The sequence below is a fragment of the Eublepharis macularius genome, chromosome 4 (assembly GCF_028583425.1).
Source record: "Eublepharis macularius isolate TG4126 chromosome 4, MPM_Emac_v1.0, whole genome shotgun sequence".
In the NCBI taxonomy this organism is placed as follows: Eukaryota; Metazoa; Chordata; class Lepidosauria; order Squamata; family Eublepharidae; genus Eublepharis; species Eublepharis macularius.
This window is the reverse complement of record NC_072793.1, coordinates 735,392-741,391: the sequence shown is the minus strand read 5'-3', so window position 1 is coordinate 741,391 and position 6,000 is coordinate 735,392.

The following is a 6,000-nucleotide window of genomic DNA, read 5'->3' as shown; positions in this document are numbered from 1 at the left end:
ACCAGGGGAGAATCGAAGGGGCCCAAAACTCAGCCCTCAGCACACTCTTGGACTATTTTATTCCTCACCAGCCTCCATCCCCACAACAGAACACAAATTACTAGACATGAACGGAGAACACGGGCCCTGAATTGGAATCCGAAAACCAAAACTGAAACCCTGCAAAAGAAAAAAAGCATCCTGCCTCCTTGGATAAGCCTGCAGTAACCGCTCAAGGACCCGCAGCCTTACGGGGCTTGGTCCCTTTACCAGCAGCCGGCTGACCGCCAGCTGCCCCACCTCCATGCTTCCTACCGCCCCCCCCTTTGCCTTCCTTTGGGACAGGCATTTTATGGGTGAAAGCCGGCACACGAAGGGCACTCATGCCTGAACTTAGAGGGCTTCCTGCTACACTGTCCCTTGAATGCAAACTCCCAGCAAAGCAGCCAGGGTTGAACCTGCTGCCCCGCCATGGAGCAGGTAGTAGTGGTTGCAGGGGCAGAAGCCGAGCGCTGCACCACATGACTGCTGTCTGAGCGGTCCCCCAAGTTGGGCTTCGCTGGGGACATCAGCTGCAGCCAGAGCTGCTGGTGAATATGGTCCCAAGGGATATTAGAGTTAAGGGCCACCCGCATCCAAAACTCCTCATCATACTGCATCCAAGCAGCACCCAAGAAGCCAGTGTAGCCTTTATAGATAATATCCAGGTACTGTAGAAAGCTGCCCTCTGGGGATGCGCTCTGACCAGTACCCACGCATAGATCAAAAAACCTGGCAACCAATTGGCCCAGGTACGATCCACGCACCAGTGCTTAAGCTACTCCTTGTCTCTATCATCCAACTCATCTTTGTCCTTCTTCTCCAGTTCCCAGAAAAGAAGGGTAAAGAAATCAATGTATTCTCCCTTAATAATCTTATCACGAGTTGCTGAAAATTATTAGAATGTTTTTTTTTAATGGAAGAGACGGAATCTTTACCATATGAAGTGAAGTATTAGCTAATTGTTAGCCTAAATTTAAGTGGATTTGGAGTTAATAGATATTGGTAAAATTAATAAAGTAGATATTTTAGTTAAACGTTAGCTTAAACTTAAATATATCTGAAGTTAACAGATAGTAATAGATAACAGATTTTAAGTTAATAATAATAGATTTGAAGCTAACAGATAGAGCTTAGTTTAACAAAGCAGAATGTAAACATGATATAATGAGATATATAAAAAAAGGGGATAGATTAGGAATAGATTAAGATATAGGGTTGGAAAGCTGTTGGAAGTCCTGAAAAAGGGGGGAGGGAAAGGGTGGGGGGAAATGATATTGAGATGTTATTTGAAAGTTCTATGTATTAATAGTCTCACCTAATAAAATTTTTAATAAAAAAAATAATCTTATCACGAGATGCATGAGTCAGGTGGTCACCCAGAGGGAGCGCCGTGTCATCAAAAGGAAGTGCACTTAAAAGGCACCTGCGCATAGGCCAAAGCAGAATAGGGGTAGCAAACCCCAAAGCCCACAATCCAGCCTGCCCCTGCCCCCATGGGTCCTCAACACTTCCCCATGGGGGCTGTAATGGTGTAGACAGCTAGGCACCAGCAAATCCCAAGCTCTGTGGCTGCCAAGGGTGCTGCCCCACAGCAGACCAGGCTGAAGGGAACTGCTGACCAGCCCCCAAAGCCATCCCTGAAGTTCCTTGGGTAGGTACTTGCCTCCAAGGCCCCCAAGGCCAAGGAGAACAAGACTGAGGTGTAATTCATGGTTTGCTCAGCCTTTATGGTTTTATTCCTCTAAACTAAGTGTGTCATCAGTTTTGATTTTCAATTATTTTGTGGAAATCAGAGGCCTGGACTGCACAGAGGAGTTGGTGTCCTGGTTCAGGTGCAGTTGGTTTATTTCATGACTTTTTCTTTAATCAAACAATGCAAAAGCCATTCTTTCACTTGGAAAGTCCGCAAAGCCCTTTTGGTACCTTCTTAAGGTGTTAAGTTTTCTCTGTGTGTAGAAAAAAGTCACGTTTAGAGCAGGAAATAGCTTATAACTGTAATTTTCCTCTCACCCCCAATTCTGCAGTTTGAAGGTTGTGGAAGTCATGCCACGCAAGTCTCAACGGAAGATTACCCAAGGCGTCTTGCAATCCCGCTTTCGGGATAATATCCAAGGGCAAAGGTAAGCTTGCCTGGAAAGCCACATGTCTCTCTTGGTGACCTAGAAATGCATGTGTACAGAGGCTCAAGGGAATCTTACTTACCCAGTAACGTTTACCGCCATGACATGAAAAGCATCACCATTTCTGCACATGAAGCCTCTGTTGAAGGGGCAACAGCTTTTCCTTCCAGGTCATCCTCATATCATGTCTGATATCCTTATATTCTTTTGGATGGAGAAACCAGTGGGAGAACACTTCAGTCTACCAGGACATTCCAGAAAAGGTCACTGTAGTTCAACAGAAACCTTTCAAAAACAAAATCCAACGGGAGGCTGCTGAATTGGAATTCATATGCAAATTTGACTTTGTCAAGCTGGGACTGAATAGGGACTATGAATGGTTATCACATTATCACAGGTAACAGATATCCTTTACAGAGGCAGGGTCTGTTGGAGCCCAGTGGCACCTGACGTGGGCCTCCAGGGACCACAGTTCTCTTTGTCAGATGCAACTGACGTGGAGAGCTGTGGTTATCGAAGGCTTATACTACATTGGAATTGGATGGTCTGGTTGTTTTGACACGGCAAACTCCTTTGAAGCTTCACACAAGCCAATTAATCTCCATACCAAGAGGAGATGTTTACATTTACTAGCAAAGGAATGTTTTGGTTGACCCTCCCTTTCCCCCCCTAACTGCATCTTCTCTCTCCTCCCCTCCTCTTCTATATTTGGCCAGTTTCTGTAACATGCATCTGACGAAGAGAACCTGATTCTCGAAAGCTTATGCTACAATACATTTGGTTAGTCTTAAAGATGCTACTGGACTCTTTTTGATTTTGCTACCACAGACTAACATGGCTAACTCCTCTGCATCTATGATTAATATTATAAGTCATATACACGGCATAGGCTGTTTGATTATAACCCCATTTTCTGCCTCCTTGAGCTTGGGCTCCTTACTTCCTGGTTAAGATACCTGACATACAGCTGAAAGTGCTCAATCGGGGTTTGGGTTATGTTCCCATCCCCCATTACAATAGTTTTCAAACAAGGTTAGGTCTATTTAAATTAATCAAACAACTCAAACTTAAAGTCTTCTTGGGTAATAGAGATCCCTCGAATAGTGGCCATTTCCACACCTCTTTCCCCCCACACAAAATCGCACAAAACTCATGGAATGATGGTGTCTTCATGGTGCAATTTCCCATCATGACTCTGTTTCATGGCGTGATGACATCAGAAATCACACCATGAAATGGAATCATGATGGGAAATCATGCCATGAAGACGTATCGCTCTGTGAGTTTTGTGCAATTTTGCGTGAAGAAAAGATGTATGGAAACAACTAGTAATCTTGAGCCCTAAATCTTCCTTTGTACCCAATATTAGTCATCCCAATATAACAACTTTTGAAGTGATGGTTTTAAAAAACAATAAAAAATTAGAATCACAACCAGTGTGTTCCCGCTAATGTGAGCACATGAGCAATCGCTCACAGATTCTGACTCCTCTGCTCACAGCTTCTCAGATGTAGCTCACAGATACTAACCCTCAGGCGGCCCCACCCTCCCAGTCAGCCAGCATCTGCAGGTGGGCCCTATAGGGATGGAGTAGGGATCGAGCCTCATCCCACTTATCTCCTCTCTTCCTGGCTGTGGCTGGTTTGGTCCTTAGGGTGGTGCCAGAGACCACCTCCAGCCACTGCTGGCTCTCTAGCTGGGGAACAGAGCAGAGCTGAGTGGTCGGGTCTGGCCTGACCCATGCAGCCTGAAATTGCTAGGATCCCCTCAGCCCCAGAGAGTAGAGGAGAGGAGGTAGCATCTCAGCCGCCACCATGGTGAAGGCATGATTTAACTTGGCCTTGGTGCAGAAGGAGGCTGAAGAAGTAAGCATTGACTCACAAAAGCTCATCTTGAAATTAATTTGCTAGTCTTTAAGGTGCCATTGCATGTCTGCTTTATTTTGTAGCAACAGACTAATACAACTACCCCTTTGTAATCAGCATGGACATATCCATTTTTATACAGAAGTATACTCTGATTTTTGCGGCCCTTTCACCTAATGGCTTTTATTGTTAAATTGTTTTAATTGTAATCAAAACAATTTGATTGTAATTTTTTTTTTAAAAGGAGGTGCACTCAAAACTTTAATGAAAGTTGTTTCGGCTCACAAAGCAGATTTTTAGCTCACAACACTGCAAAACTTAGAGGGAACATCACAACCACAGCCTACATGGAACAATTTATCTCCAGAGGAACAGAGAGCCCTGGATAATTTTCCAAAGGATCCAAATATAACTATCAAAGAAGTGGACAAAGGGGGTGCAGTTGTAATCATAGAGTTGCATACGGATTTGGAGGTTGACTAATAGTGTATTTTCACAAAAGTCTATTTTGGATATTGTATCCATAAAAAAGACATGTTTTTGTAGTAATAATTTTATTGAAGATTAAGCAGCATTGATTTAGACATCTTGGTAAGCTTTCACGATTGTTATTTTTCCTTTGATAAGCTCTTAATTATGATACTCTCTGAATATTCATGCTGGACTGGGCAAGTTGTGTAGTGGAACCACAGTGAACCTTTCATCTATAGTCATCGATTCCGAGGAGTTAGCCATGTTAGTCCGTAGTACCAAAATAGTAAAGAGTCCAGTAGCACCTTTAAGACTAACCAACTTTATTGTCACATAAGCTTTTGAGAACCACAGCTCTCTTCATCAGATGCATCTGACAGACAGGCCCAGGAGGAAATGACAAAATTTCTGAGCCTGGCTGCAGAGCTTGTTCGCCACAGAGGAGACTAGGAGTGGGTCAGGCGGGAATGTCATCCCCACTCCCGTGTTGCTCCTACGGTCCTGAAGAGCTGAGATGGGCAACAGCTGAAGTGTCGTCTGCTGCCCAGCCCTGCAAAAATGCAAGCACGCTGCTACAACCAAGTTCTCTTTTCTCCTTTCAGGAATAGCCCTCTGCTCATATACATCGTGTTGATGAACATGGTAAGAATGTTGTGAGCCACTCAGGAAACTCAATGCAAGCGCTTCCTCTCCCCACCTTGCAAAGATTGTACTCCTTTTTTATCTTACCACCATGGTTGCAGGACATGTTGTCCTGCATCTCTCAGCATCCTAGATTAGATAGCTAGAAACAATCCTATCTGAAGGGAGAACTGTCCGTGCTGCTTTGAGGAAGGGTGGGCTAAAAGTGAGAGAGAAATTGAGGAGTTTGTAAAATACCTACTCAACATGTACGTTCTAATATTGTATTTACAAATTCCCACTACAAGGCCAGCCTACTCTTTCCATTATCTAATCTTCCCAGGAAGGAAGACAACGTTTAACAAGGTTCTCTTTGAAGCCACTTCCACCTCCCCAGCTGCAGCCAAACCAACCCATTTTGGGTCTGTTGGCTGTATTTCAAGTGGGTCTTGTAGGGTGAAACTTGTCTCACTTGCTTGAGTCACCTGGAATGTTTGGTCAGTGACCATGTTTTGAAGTACTCCTGCTCTACTCTAGTGGCCAACACAGAGGTCCATCTGTGGGCTGTGATCCTGTGGCCTGGACTCGTTGATGTGCTGATTCCCTTTTTTATTCTGCAGGTGCCATTCCTCCAGTATCCCCCAAAGGGTTCTTCTGCCCTCCCACACAGTAGCTGGGGACTTTGTTTTTTGTTCCACCTCATTGTCCACTTAATCAGCTTGGATCCCCAATCAAGAATTAGATTATGTCACAATGAACAAATGCAAAAAAACCCCTACGGTTTCTCCTTGTGGGTTCACAAGTGTTTAGTTTCCCCTGCATCTCCTTTCACATCACGGTTCAAAGATCAAACGGCAGCCGCACATTGCTTGGTGGCCCACCTCCCTTCCTGCCTCCACAAG